Here is a 15,080-nt window from a genome sequence, read left to right on the forward strand (position 1 = left end):
GGTTCAAGGTATTACAAGAAATAGTTAGATTCTATAGTAATACCTATATATATATATATTTTATTGCATGAAAGAAGTGACCCAAGCTTACTGGAGGCAAATATGCTCAAAACTTCAAAATATTTGGAATACCAAAGCACTCAGTGAAACCACATATTTTGTGGATGAATCCTGGAACTTGACTGCACTTTCAATTTCTTCCCCCTCCTGCTGGAAATTGGCCTCGAAGCTATCTGGCAAGAAGAAAAATGTAAACAATTAAGCCCTATAAGAGCCAATGAAAAACTACAGCAGAAATATTTGGGTAGAAAAATATTAAATAATGTTGTGGTAAAGAACAGAAGGACGTTTGATATTCAATTTCTAATGTTTTATAGTGTTTGAATTTTAAATGAAATATTGCACATTCTGTTTCTTGGCACAAATACGTGGATTTCCTGCCTATAATTTATCACTGCAATAGTAACAACGGCATTGAAAATGATTGATCTGAAGTCTTAATGTACCCTTTATATATAATTCATACATCCACAACCCAAAATTCGAGCACTCGGTTCTGGGATCTGGATCTGGGTATTAGTTTCGGTTCACAATGTTGGTTGATTAATTGGTTAGAGGAAGCATAATTGAAGATACTATTAAGGCATTCAAGATAAATGACTTACTTAAATAACAGATCAACATTGTGACAGATGATGTCATTCAGATACTCACTTTCATGGATATTGTTACACAACAAGTGACAAAATGAGAGTAGGCAGGGGTTTCCCACAAGGGGCGGTGGGAGGCAAGCAAGAAATTTTTATTCCAAGTTGGGAGGCAACCAAGCCACCTCCAAACACTGCTTCAGTTTGTGTGTATCTTGTTCCTGTAGTGATGTAGGATTGTATGTAAATACCAGTTCCTTATGATAATGAATACAAATTGCTGTGGCTGAAAGGAAATTATATGTGTGAAATCAGGGGCGCCGACTTGTCAAAATTATTGGGGGAGCTCTGATCACTGAAAACAACTAATGAATGACTCACTCCCTCCCTTTTTTAAGTTTTGGCCTGTGTTCGGAATCTCGTAAAAGCCCATGAATTCCTCAAATATATTAAAATTTTTATTTACAGTTCGAATGCAGAATGTCAATTGTTCACGGATGGATATGCCACAAGTTTCGTCAACCATAATAGCAAAAATTCCCAACTTTTAATATCTGCTACCACGGAGCGCAAAACAGATCTTTCTAATATATCAATGATCTCGTTCTGAATGTCATGTGAGAGCCATTTGTAGCCCGAACATCCCATCCACTCTCCTAGTTCATGCACATCTTCTTTTGAAACTCTTTTTAGTAAAAATGTTAACAATACTCATAATTATATACTTTGTATATAGTAATAAGTCATGTTTTTTGCTGTCTCTGGTCATAGCCCCCCCCCCCCCCCAAGTTGATGGTTTAGCGGTCTGAGCCCCCCAAAGCTGATGGTCTAGACATTGGTTCTTCAACTGTGGGGAATGATATCTGAAGGGGGTCTGTGGTCTAGGAAAGTTCAAGAACAGAACATTTCAAATGTGTATTTAAAGTTAAGTTCATGTGGCACAATTCAGAGAAGCAAAATAATACATTAGATCCTCTTAAGCAAAATTATTTGGGGGCTCTGCCCCCACATCGTTAAGATTGTATGGGCTCAAGTCTGTTGTATTACCAACCACGGTAATATGATATAATAAATCATGTGGGTTCAATTTTATACAAAATTATAATTTAATCCATAACTAAGAATATACATACAACATGGCTAACTCCATGCTTGACAAACCAAATCAACAAAACAATTGAACATCTATATTCAAAGATATAATAACATCATAGATGTTTCACAATCTAGCTACTGCAACTTTCCCCTTCTTCCAAATAACAGCTGCAGCCTGTCAGGTGGTTTCCTCCTTCTAAAAGATCGTCGTGGACTATTCACTGCAGAGGCAGTAACATCTTCCTCTCGCCCAGTTTGCGGTCTCTCCTCACACGCCCTGTCCTGCGCTGACACGGAACCATCAAAGATCCAAAAGTTATCTTGTCCACTGTCTGTATCCGACCTGTTAGATTTATACTTCTCTTGATGCAGATGTACCCTTCTCGTTGTTCCACCGGCATTGACCAATAACAAGCGTCTTCCAAAATGACCCGTAACTGTGGCTCGTACGTATTTCGGAAATCTGAATGTATAATTTCTTGTCCACACTGTACTTCCGATTGATGGTAATTCTTCATTCTTATTGGTCTCATTTCTCACCACTTCCTTATTAGAACAACTTTAAACTCCTATCTGCTGAACATGAAATTTTGCCTCCAATTGGGCCATAAAATATCCCGGCAAGTTCTTCCTACAATTGGTTGTGGCAGATTTTGTTTACAAACAAAAACATTCATATTATATTTGTTATCTCTCCACAATACATCCAACATAACCGGACCTTCTAATGCTAATGGTCTTCCATCAGCATTTTTCAGATTGATATTTGCAGGTTGAATCTTTAAATACGGAAAAGATTGGTCGAGAAATCTTTTATCAAACACACTTACAGAAGCTCCAGTATCGATCTCAAAATTAACTAATTTACCATCACAATTTAAATCAATTGTACATTTGTCAGCATTATGCAAAGTTCCAACTACAGAGTTGAATTCAAATTGCCGTTCTTTAGTAGAACCATACTTGTACAACGGTAACTGGAAAGTGTGTACGGGCTCGCGTGAAATAAACAATTCTTGATGTTCCTTTTCTGCATTCGACTTAATAGAATCTTTACATTCTTTTGAAATTACATCAAGAGACACATTACTTAAGCAACTGTTAGATTCAGCGGATTTACTTTGTAAACTTGATAAGTTTTTATCTGTCGGTTTATTACGAAATCTACAAAATTTCTGAATATGTCCAAAGAATCCACAATAATTACATCTAATTTGCTTTAAATAACATTTACCTTTTTTATGCGTCTTTCCACACTTATAACAAATCCATTGTCTTCAAGTTCCAGGTTTCTCATTAACTCTGCTCTTCTCAAACTGATTATTAAAGTTAGTTTTCCTATTGGAGAAAGCTTATGTACATTATAATCAGTAGCAAAACCTTCCTTTTGATGGAATAGCCGTACATCTTTCTCAACCATTTCCATATTCACGGCAATGTCGCAAGCTTTAAGAAAGGAAACGTCGCCTTCTGATAACAATTTCTTTCTTGTAACTTCACTGCTAACTTCAAACACCAGTTGATCTCTTAGCATATCATTTAAGAATGCTCCAAAGTTACACTTAGTAGCTGCATGTTTAAGAGAAACTATATATTCAGACACAGGTTGACCTAACTCTTGCTTCAGAAGATGAAAACGGTGTCTTTCTGCAACAACATTATGCTTCGGTTGAAAATGATTCAACAAGACATCTTTTATCACTTCGTATGTTTTAATTGCAACAGAATCTGGAGTAACTAAATCCCTTAAAACATCATATAAATTTCCTCCACAGAATGCAATAAAATGACTAATTTGCTTTTCCTTTGGACCGGTATGGTAAACGATAGAATAAGCCGGAGACGGATGTCTTAAAATTTACAGGAGAAAAGACGAGAAAGTACTTACGGAATTGCATTCTTGAGGACTTTCTGAAGCCGGGGAAATTGTTTTTTAGAAGCGTGCAACGTATTTTGCCTGTAAATAAGGTATTTTTCGTCAATCATGCATCTCTGTTGTACGATAGCTCGTGCCGCCATTACCGTCGACTACGTGAATCAAATGTTCCGTGTGTTCGGTTATGTAACCCCCTCACAGTGTAGCAACCACGCGGAAGTTTGACAAGATGACGTGTGAGCGTTTTTTTTTTGTTTTTTTTTTCCAATGTAAGGTAAGACTCTAGTTTACGTCCTTTTCCTAAGGAATATGTGTCATATATCGTTGGAAAGCTTATTTTATAAGGAATTCAACAACGTAAATCCCAAAGCGAGCAAAAATTTCCTGAAGGAGTAAATCGAGAAAAACCGATGTTGTCCGGATATGCGCAATTGAACGTAATGGGGAATTTTTTAGATGATGAAGCACATATTTAGGGGTGAAATGAGTGATAATGGAACCTAACCTAACACGCGTAACCTAACCTCGTAGGCATACCTCGACCCAGTGAATGGATAGTGGGGCTATCGTGAACAAATCGAGAAAAAAACGATGTTGTCCGGATATGCGCAATTGAACGTACTGAGGATTTTTTTAGATGATGAAGCACATATTTAGGGGTGAAATGAATGCTAATGGAACCTAACCTAAAAGGCCTAACCTAACCTCCTAGACATACCTCGACCCCGTGAATGGATAGTGGGGCTATCGTGAACAGAAAGTGTAAAAAGAAAAAGGTACTTACCCAAAGAGATGCCAGGGTAAATGTCTGTTATATCGGAGACACATTTCCAACACATATTTTCAGTTTCAAATGGTTCGTACTTACCAACTGTGTATTGCGGAACCTATTTCAAGGTGCCATTATGCTTTTTACACGAAAATAACTTTGATTTTTCACATTACGAGTAATTCTTTTGGGTCCTTTCTTCCGTTGCAGAACATAGAATATTTCGCGCACAGCTGTGGATCATCACGCGTCGTGCTTGTGTTTTGTCGATTTGGAGTGGGCATGCAGTGTTGCAACCTTCTTAACCAAAAAATACCTACTTTCATGTTCATTATGTCATCACAAACCATTGATGGATAGCTCCAAAAACCATTCCCGATAACCCCAAAAACCATTCACGATAGCCCCAAAAACCATTGACGGATAACCCCAAAAACCATTCACGATAGCCCCAAAAACCATTTACGATAGCCCCAAAAACCACTCACGTTAGCCCCACGAAACATTTCCGGCAAGCTTAGGTTAGGTTGGGTTAGGTTAGGTAAGCATAGTTAAAAAAATAAAAATAAAAAAAATTCTGGTAAAAAAAAGGCACGTTTGGAAACACTTCTTCCTCTCGCGAGATCGCGTGACTTTCGACACTCGCGCCATCTGCAGGTTCAGAATGGAAACAACGGCATAATGTTGTCGCCTCGCACAAAAGGCTACTTTATTACATCAAAAGTGCTTATTTTCTGTTGTGCAGCATTCCACAGTGACAAAATACCTCCACGAAGTTTGATAAATGCAACAGAAACTCTTTTCCGTAAGTAGTTTCTCCTGTACATTTGAAGAAAAGTGTCTCCGATATAACAGACATTTACCATCAGGTGCCGCACCACGATCGCGCACGCAAAGAAGCAATCACCATGCAGATAAGGACGTAAAGTAGAGTGTAGCCTCAATTTTCGCTTAAAACAAACGAGTTTAATGTGTCTTCGGCTTATACTACTGTTACCGGAATACCATTAGCAACACAAATCTGTTCAAACCGCTCCAAATACGAATCAATGTTACCTTTATCCACATCGAAAGGTTCCAGAATATGTCCTTGAATCCCATACATAGTCGCCAAATTGTTGTATTACCAACCACGGTAATATGATATAATAAATCATGTGGGTTCGATTTTATACAAAATTATAATTTAATCCATAACTAAGAATATACATACAAATATACATACAACATGGCTAACTCCATGCTTGACCAAATCAACAAAACAACTGAACATCTATATTCAAAGATATAATAACATCATAGATGTTTCACAATCTAGCTACTGCAGAGCCCCCCCCCCCCCAAGCCCCATGGAGTCGGCGCCTATGTGTGAAATATGCAATTTTATGCTGACATTCACTTTACAGGGGTAGGGGCAAAAGTTGCCTATGGATGCCCTTGGGCAGGGGGGCACCGTCCTACCAGTCAGCCTTTCAGGATGCAAGCTTCTTTTAAACCAACATATGTATTTTTGATGCTACTTAGGTGTATAATAAATACAACTTCCAATGTATAAAGTATTTCTACCTCTCCTGTCTATTTTAACGGTAAAAAGTTTTGCTTTCGGAAAGCTAACTAAATGAAAACACATGGATACGTACTTATGTTAAGTTAGCATGTTCATCTATTATTTAACACATGACAATCATAAGTAAGAATATCTATAATTTGAAACCGGAATGTTGCTCCTTTTCCAGTTCTTGGATATTAGAATGAAATATCCCCATAAGTGAATGCAAATATAACAAGCAAGCTTGGCTTAAGTTATTTATATATATAAAAAAAATTAAAAAACGAATTAAAATTTTAGGTAGTTTAGATTGGAACAATAAATATGATTTTAATGCCGCTAACATTAGTAGCAATCTTTCAAGAGTAGGGGAAAGTGACAGCCACCTTACATTTCACCTCATATTCGGTTCTTCCATCCTTTAAAAGCTGCATATTTTCTTGCAAGATCATTGTTGTATTTACGCTTTCGCTTCGTTAATTCGTAAAAGTAAATATGACTTAATAATCAAAATTCTCACTACACCTTTTTGCATCGCGTATGTACTCTTCGCAACATCTTAATTGACCGCCCTGAAAAAATTCAAAGTCCTCAATTTGTAAATTTGGCAACATAGCGCTTCAGAGTCCACAAATAGTATCCAACTTAGCAACAGTTTTTCTTTCTAAACTAAAACGCTCTTGTGAATTTCTTTCATTCTTTCACATTCCATGAAGTTAGAAACCCTAAACCAGTAGCCTAATATAATACGCAATTAAACAAAAATCGTAAATTGGAAATAGAAATGTTGATTTGTTTTAAGACTATTCGTTCCGAAATAGAAAATAGGGGAATTTATGTGCAGTTGGAAACACTGAACTCGTTCTCCACCACCTGGAGAGATGAAATCACATTTCAATTCAATGAAGCAAATTTCTCTCGATTTTAGGCAAAATTAAAGTAAAGATAAATTGCACAATACCGGACCATTCTACAAAGTGCGTCTTTTCACTGATCTGTGGCGAAACATGGTTCGGAACTCCGGCAAAATGTTATTTTAACTTAGATCAACATGTTTTACAAGTTTTCATGTTAGCAATCCTCTGGAGCAGTTGGTTAAGCGGTCGTCTCGTTTTGCTTTATCGTCAAGAAAGAAACATCGTAGGTTCAAATCTCACCCACTCCTGATTATTTTTTATATTATTGTCATTTACGTAGTACGAAGTGTTGTAATAATGTAATATAAGATTACATTAAATCACTGTAAATATTTATGCGATGCATACCTCGGAAATGTTTCTACTCATCTTCTTGATTTTTCAGTCCGAGTACAGTATCGTTTGATTTGATTTGATTTAGTTTATTTTACTTCGCGTTTTGTACCTCTTGGCTAATTTGCGAAGATGGGGATGAGTAGTACAGTATCGTAGAAGGCCCACTCTGAAAGGAGATGTATTGTTGATTTGGTGTTTTAAGTCAACTTTATGCACAGTAAAGCTAATCGGAACTGGACCTACAGTTTAAAGTGGGATCCGAACCACTGTGCAATGAGCCTCCACCTGATATTAAAACTGGGACACCTTGATTACAACATGCTGTTTAAGAACAAGTATTTATGATATATTAATTCTTAATGTGTGTTAACATAGCTTTTGACAGCTAAATGAAAAGAAAGGTCTTGCCAAAAATCAATATTTTATGGATATCATCAGGGCTCGAAAAATTCCGGTCGCCAGGTCGCCATGGCGACTAAAAATTTCAGCCTGACGAATGTACGAAATTTTGATGATTCAAGTTCAAATTGCAGTACAGCGTAAGTTAGTAAATGATTTTTTTTTTATCAACGTTGTAAACATTTAATAGAGTCCGTAACAATTTCTTACCCTTTGTCCCCCAACACCCCATTTCCTGCTTTCTCAAATGATTTAGCGATGTTTTTAATACCGTGATGCACAGCATCTTATACAGAGTGTTTCAAAAGTCGCACAACACAAACTTTGGAAATGTATATCATGAAAACCGTAAGAGATATTTACACCGGGTTTTCTGCATTATAGAGCCTCATCCATTGAGATATTTTTCGATGCTTAAAATTATCAGTTCACCCCGTACAGAAAATTATATAAATTAATAACTGACGGAAAGCAGCATTCAAATTTTTCCAGAAATGAACTTCTGACTAAGAAAAATATGTAAGAAATTATCGAAGGGTCATAATTAGACGTTTGATGACTGATGCCATGTCAGTCTGTCATTTTCGACCAATATTGGTCATGTGCAACATTTGATGACTTTTTGATTGGCGATTTTATGAGTTGAGTGAAAAGTGCCATTTTTGGGACATATCTCCGTATATAGCAACACTAGCAGGTCGAAATATTGCCAACAGTCGCATGCAACATGTGTCTAAGTATTGGCTATACATTTACGCGAAAAATCTTAAATCAAGATTTTGTGCCGAAATTGGACTCTTTTGAGAGTATCCTAGGTTGCGTGTGCATTGCTAAAGAGTATTTTACTACTCATTCTTACACTCATGTGCAAGAGGTTTTCCTATAAAAATGCCCTGCTTCTGCTGTACCTCACAGAGCAACTATTTTACAACCAGTCAAACACCAACAGATGATCCCACAATCTTTTTAAGAGTTGGTATTTATTGTTGAAAATCAGTCCTCAGATTTTTTCAGCAAATTAACAATGTTTTTTTTTTTTTAAATAATGTAATTGCTTTTATTTAGATAAATGCTAACATAATTTATGAACCCAGTGATAGCCTACAGGATTAGCTTAGTGCAGAAACCCGGTGTGAATATCTCTTACGATTTTCAAGATATGCATTTTTAAAGTTTGGATTGCGCGACTTTTGAAACATAATGTAGTATGCACAACTGCTAGTAGGTGGTTTCCTGGCGCCTGATATTCAGAGCTGGCGCCTAGCTTTGAAGAAAATTTTTCGAGCACTGGATATTATCATTAGTACTGTGCATAAATATTTGGAACCATTCAAAGCCGTATGAGCCAAATTCCTTGCCTTTCAATAAGTTCAGCGGAAATAATCATCGATTATATATCTAATGCTAAACAATTACATTTTGATTATTTACTTTTACTACTTCGTAAGTCTTTCAAGTAAGATCCCTTGGACCCCCACCCCCCAAATACATCCTTGATACCTAGGTATAATATGAAGCCATGGGAAACATTCTTTTTAGAACAACACGCACGAATGTCCTCTTATTTAATGCAAAATTTGCATAAATATATTATTTCTTTGTTTTTCTTAGAATTTATGTTGTTTTTTTAAAATAGATTTTAAAACCTGATAACAATTCTGAAACATATAAACTCTGGACCTCGTTCTGGGCTTATTTGGATTTAACGGAACGGAAAATCAGGAGTTTGAAATGTGAAAATTGCGAACAAAGATACATCTATTAATTTTAATGCATGTTGAGATTAAAGGAGTGAGGAAGATCTTGAGCCACCCCAACCAGGAATAATCATCTCCCACCCACTGGATATAGAAACCACATTATTGAATATATCATACTTATAGAGTTCCACTTCAGTTCAGTTCATTCTCATATTAAAGTCCCATAGCTACGCATAAAAATATCTTTAAACAATATGTGTACCACATCCAATGCCCTTTAGAAGCCATGTATTTCGTATTTTCTCAGACATCTAGTAAAAAATAAAAAAAAACTGAGTTGAGATTGTTTCCGATCAACTCGTAAGAAGTCTAACTTTGAAATATTTGTGAAACATTTGCCAAAGCATTTATTTGTTATATATTTAGTTGTACCTAATGACACTCTTCAAGCACTGAAAGTACTATCATTACATATACAAAACCTAAATCCTTCAGATCTTTGAGAAAGCAAGGAAAGCCATACGCTCAATCAATCAATCAATCTTTGGTGGACAATGTGAAGAGTTTTCTTTTCATATGGAGTGGTATTAAATGCAGATACATGCGTGTGTTTTAGGGTGACATGTCAATTGCTAGTGCATGTGAAAAGGTAAACTTTAATGTAAACAAAAGCATGCACGTCACAGTTAAAGATTTTTGAATCTACAGAGAAAATCCAAAACACATTCCCGCCTCACCGGCCTCCGTGGCGGAAGGGTTAGCATAGCGCGCTATGACGCCAGGGGTCTCGGGTTTGAATCGCAGCCTGGGCATGGATGTTATTTGTGAGCGTCCATCAATTCCATCATATCATCACTCATCCTCATCTTCGCGATTAGCTAAATGTGGCAGAAATGCGAAGTAAAATGAACCAAATATATCAATCAAACATTCCCATCTCACTCAATGACTTTGTGAATCCAATCCAAAATCTACCAATACAACCTGCAGTGTCTCATTTATCTCGTGCATTCATCTGATTAATGAAATTTTCTTACAGTTTGACTTTAGGGTTTAACTTAAAATGGCGTTGTGTTTGTGTTGCATTGGATACCAAAATCAGATTTTAAGTAATTAATGTCTAGTTATATTATTAGTATAACTAATACATAGGTAAAAATAAGTCCTCCCCTCTGATAAAATCGCAGATTGCACCCTGTTTAAATGTCTAGGAAAAAATTCATTTTACCTAGGAATGATATCCCGATGCGATGAGTCTAGAATTGTCACAGCCTCATCTAGTCTCATGTGTGGTGAGGTCCTTCTCGTTCTTGTTTGTGTTTATTTTTCTTTCGGTTTCCACTCTGAAGTTATTAAAACACATTCTTGATCCATTTCATGCTCAGATAGCCTAGGGACTCTAATTTATAAAAAATCTCTTAATACAGTACATAGGTTTAAGTATAGTTTTCCGAACACCCTCTTGCAAAGTTATGAAAAATATGGGTGAGGTACAGTAGTAGTAAGTACATTGTTTCGGAAAATTCCATTTTAAATATTCAAAAGAAAATAGGGTCAGTCATACACTCTTCAGATGAAGATTTGTATCTTAACTTCGAATCGATGCGACCACCTCTTTAGAAAAGTGTACCCCCCTTACGTAAAGGAGCATTCCTCTGCAACGTGATTTTCTGAGAGCAAATCTGATTCCATCGCTCCACACACATTTTAAACAATTATCATCTCCTTAAAGATGTTTTCAAGAACATAGGTCAATGAACTAACTAGTATCAAGAGCAATGTAGTAGAATAAGTTTACAATGGTTTGAATTTCTGTGGTAAGGAAGATAATGCTTATAAGTTATAAAAAATATTCACTTTTTTATTGGGCGAATTTAAAATAGGTTCCTTTAACAGTAGCACCTTGCGCCTGCTGTCAAATTGCCAAAGGGGGGTACAGGGGGTACAACTCGATTTATGGATTTAGGGGGTACAGTACCCCCTTCAGAAATTTGAAGGGGTACAATGTACCCCTGTACCCCCCAGTTCCTGCGCCACTGTATAATTTCATTTAATATTGTGACTAATTCTACTTTAAAACCACAGATTAAAGCGATAATAGTGTCCAGAAAAAAGAACCTCAAAGTAGTCTTCACACAAAGTATTTTAATCCATTGCCAAACATTTCAGTTAGAGTCCAGCGCAGATAATTCTGCCGTGCAATGCGCGACAGAACTAAAGAAGCAGTGTTGCTAATGGAGCAGATAGAAAAATCGCTGCGGTGCGCCGATGCACAGCTGTTACGTACAACAATAAAATTAGAGAATTCAGGTCTATCTAACGTTGAGTTTTAAACGTCATGCATTATACCAGGACTAGGATTAATATGTACTAACAAGTGGCTTTGTATGTAGCTACATACATATGGACTAAAAATTCGCAAAATATGAACTAACACATAAGTACAATTACCAAAAATTCTGCAAAGAAGACTTCTTCATACGATTCCTTATTTGAGTGATTTCAAACAAAATAAAAAAAATATATACGTATATATTATTTTTCATTGCATTAATGCACTGGTGGCGTTCTAACTTTTCACTCCCAAAACCCGTATACACTGGTATGGAACTGCAACGGCAGATAATAACATGCCAACGTGTTAAACCGCTACAATTGCACCATAACACTCCTCCTCAAACAGTATTATTATTTCCTCTCTGAGATCTGTGACAGTCGGTTGCCTTTGTTGTACATTTACAAAGGATGCCGGCTTCGACAACAATAACAAGTACATATACTGCCACTAGATGATAAGCTGCGCGGCTTTTTCTTTTGTTATGAACCAGGGCCGGCGCTAGTCAATTTGCCTCCCTGGGAGGTGGCAGTAGATGCCGCTCTATTTCGACCCCCCCCCCCCCCCCGGTCATTACGCAGCAACGGAAAATTGAAAATCAATATATTCCTAACTAAAACATCAAATATAAAATAAATAATGAGACTTCTTATGCTATTTCAATACTATTCAGCGCAAAAGAATATCTCGCTCGATCACAGTTTTCAATAGGCTTATTTTTTTCTTCTCTTCAAATTTTGCCGCTCGGTTCGCCCTCCCCTTCCGCCGGCCCTGCTATGAACTTGGTCACCCATCAAAGCATGGCAATTTTAACACAGAAAACAATATGTATCGCATTAAGCAGCAAAAATGACAGCCTCCTCTATGCAATTTCTACAAGAACACCTGCCGGAGCCAGAGTTGAATTGTTTAGAATTTCCCGAGCTTGGCTATGCAAGGTTTTTGATTTCAACTTCGACAGAACTGGAGGCATTATGGAATTTAACGTTCATTAGCAAACACACACTTTTACATACACACACGCAATACACGCACACAACGTCAAACCGGTCAAATACTTAGTATAAAATAAAAATATGGTGCTTCCAATCCAACAAAACTCACCGCCACTTTACCTGCTTTCCCCTTCCGTGACAGAAATAGTGCTTCATTATTACAGTTGGCAACACTAGTTACTAGCTAGCCAATGAACATGCACTGCATAAAAGAAGCAACGACTACGCCGTGCTATATTGCCACATTGCCGTCCCTGCTGACCGGTGGGAACCGCGAGCTGGAGCGCTGTTCAATTGTTTTCAATGAAGTTTGCGCGAGTGTGTCCAGGAATGGAATGACAATATGGCAACAATAGCGAAGGTTTTCGAGCAGGGTAGAACACGTGATGCTAAGAGAGAGGGAGACGAAACGAAAATTCGTTTCTACGCAACGGCAAATTTACGTGTGTGGCACTCTAAGAATGATATTATACTTTTCCATTGACCGTATTTTCGATTCATAGTGAATTTGCTAAAAGGACCATGTCAAGAAATCTAAATATGTAAGTTTTACTAGTAATTGCATTTAAAATGAAAATGCACGAAACAACAGGGGAGGAGAAAAATAAACCTCAAAAATAAGTAAAAATGCAACAAAAACTTTTAAGAATACCGACAAATAAACTAAAAGCCAAAAAAGGCTGAAAAATGCAAAATAACTGTAAAATAGAAAGTGTTTTCAGGCTCTAACTGAAGGGAAACGGACATATCAGCTTTGGCATTGTTTTAAAGAGTCAGAAAAAAAGTTGATTTTTCCTCAACTTCCGGACTCTAATTACTAATTATGACCATTGAAAAAGTTGGAGGGAAGGAGTCGGCTTACTTAAATTTTTCTTGCTGAGAGATCGTATCGTCCAATATCTCCACTTTATAATACAGAAAAAAATCAAGTTCATATTTCGAAAATGACTTGGAGCTTTCCACCACGAAAATATGTTTTCATAGTTTGAAGTTCGTTAGTATTATCTTTCAAGGTTTCCATTGTTTTATTTTCACACATATTTTATATTTCGTACGTTGAATATCCCTTTCCTCTCTCTTTTCATACAGTCTTTGGAAAAAAGCTGAAGTTTCTTGGCAACCGGGTTCTGGTTCAAATGACTCATTTTCGCTCTCCTGTTCCTACCTTAAACAAATAACAAAAGACTTCGTAACTAAACAATTGCTTGTTAAAAACACGGAAATTATACACAATTTACAAAATATGATAAAACACCAATAGACATGTTCATCATCTTTCCCTTTCATCGTTTCTCCATTTTTTCTGAATTCCTTTCCTCATGAAAATTGTCATGAGGAAATTATAGACATGACATTATGTGTGAATTAGTTTCTTCACACTGGTAGCTAATCATAACATGACCTATCTGGAGGAAAGGTGGCGTGCTTGATTCTCACGAGGGAGGTCGTAGGTTCGATTCTCCACCTAGGCAGGAGTTTATCGCTGGCTGTAAAGTTTATCTACCATGCTAAGAAGATAACATTGGTCTCTGTATTTCACGAGGTGAAAGGAAATAGTAAGAGAAAGTTGTTTCGATGATAGGAGGAAGTCACATGCCAAGTGGAATGCGCAGAATCAAGTTACGTAGAGCTAAGTCTCTAATGGTGGTATCGAATATTGCAAAGTTAGTGGGGAAAGTTTGTTATATCTGATACTCGTACTTTCTGTTCAAAGAAGACAAACATTTTAGATACAAAGGCAGTGACGAATTAACGATCATTATGAGGTTTTGAATTTTTTGTTTGTCACTCACTATATAAATACTTATTAGTAGTTTCTTATCGAATCGGCCTCCGTCGCAATAACCATTCACTTATGTTAATTGGCGATTTACTATTATTTTTAGACGCATGGTAAGATGGTGGTGAGGGGATTGACAACAGTCATTACGAAGGAACGGACATAAAATTACCAATCTTAGAAATTTGAACTCATTAAACGCTCTCCTTCGTTACAGTACTGCACTACATCACAACTTAACATAACTGTATATCTTTTTTTAATATATCGAAATCAAATAATCAACATTTTAGGTGTCAGTGAAGAACAAACAATACATAATTTAAATAACATTACATTTTGCATCTTGAATACATATATGTGATTTGTGAATTAATCATGATGTGTGTGTTAACACAACATATGAACAAATACTAAAAAGAAAAGTTTTAAATTTAAATACTGGAAATCTGCAACTTCTAAGGGGAAATATGTGCAGAAGGGACGTCCCTCACGTGTGCATCGGATTCATTTTTTAAATATTCTAATATCAACGGTCTCTATTCAGCAAAATATATATATATATATAAGGAGAGGGTGGGATTTGAACCCGCGACCTTTCACGCTTGACGAAAAATAAGGAAAACAGGGTGTAACCAACTGCTCTACGTTAACTTCATGACGTAATACCCTTAAAAACATG

The 15,080-nt window shown here is 36.6% G+C and overlaps 1 protein-coding gene across 4 annotated transcripts in view; it reads right to left on the minus strand.

Moving 5' to 3' along the window:
- Nucleotides 1-15,080, minus strand: part of LOC145986417 (centromere protein S-like) — a 710,010-nt gene that overhangs the window by 25,557 nt on the left and 669,373 nt on the right. Inside the window, exon 1 of one of the 4 annotated variants that reach the window (XM_083120407.1) lies at nt 5,444-5,593. The exons of 1 other annotated variant lie outside the window; for it this stretch is intronic. The gene's annotated coding sequence lies outside the window, so the exon portion shown is untranslated. Of the gene's footprint in view, nt 1-91; nt 234-2,976; nt 2,997-5,443; nt 5,594-15,080 lie in introns of those variants that run through there. 2 more of the 4 variants (XM_083120409.1, XM_083120408.1) reach the window with 2 other exon arrangements.

The sequence above is a fragment of the Lepisma saccharinum genome, chromosome 4, assembly GCF_977018435.1.
Source record: "Lepisma saccharinum chromosome 4, izLepSacc3.1, whole genome shotgun sequence".
NCBI classification, from domain to species: Eukaryota; Metazoa; Arthropoda; class Insecta; order Zygentoma; family Lepismatidae; genus Lepisma; species Lepisma saccharinum.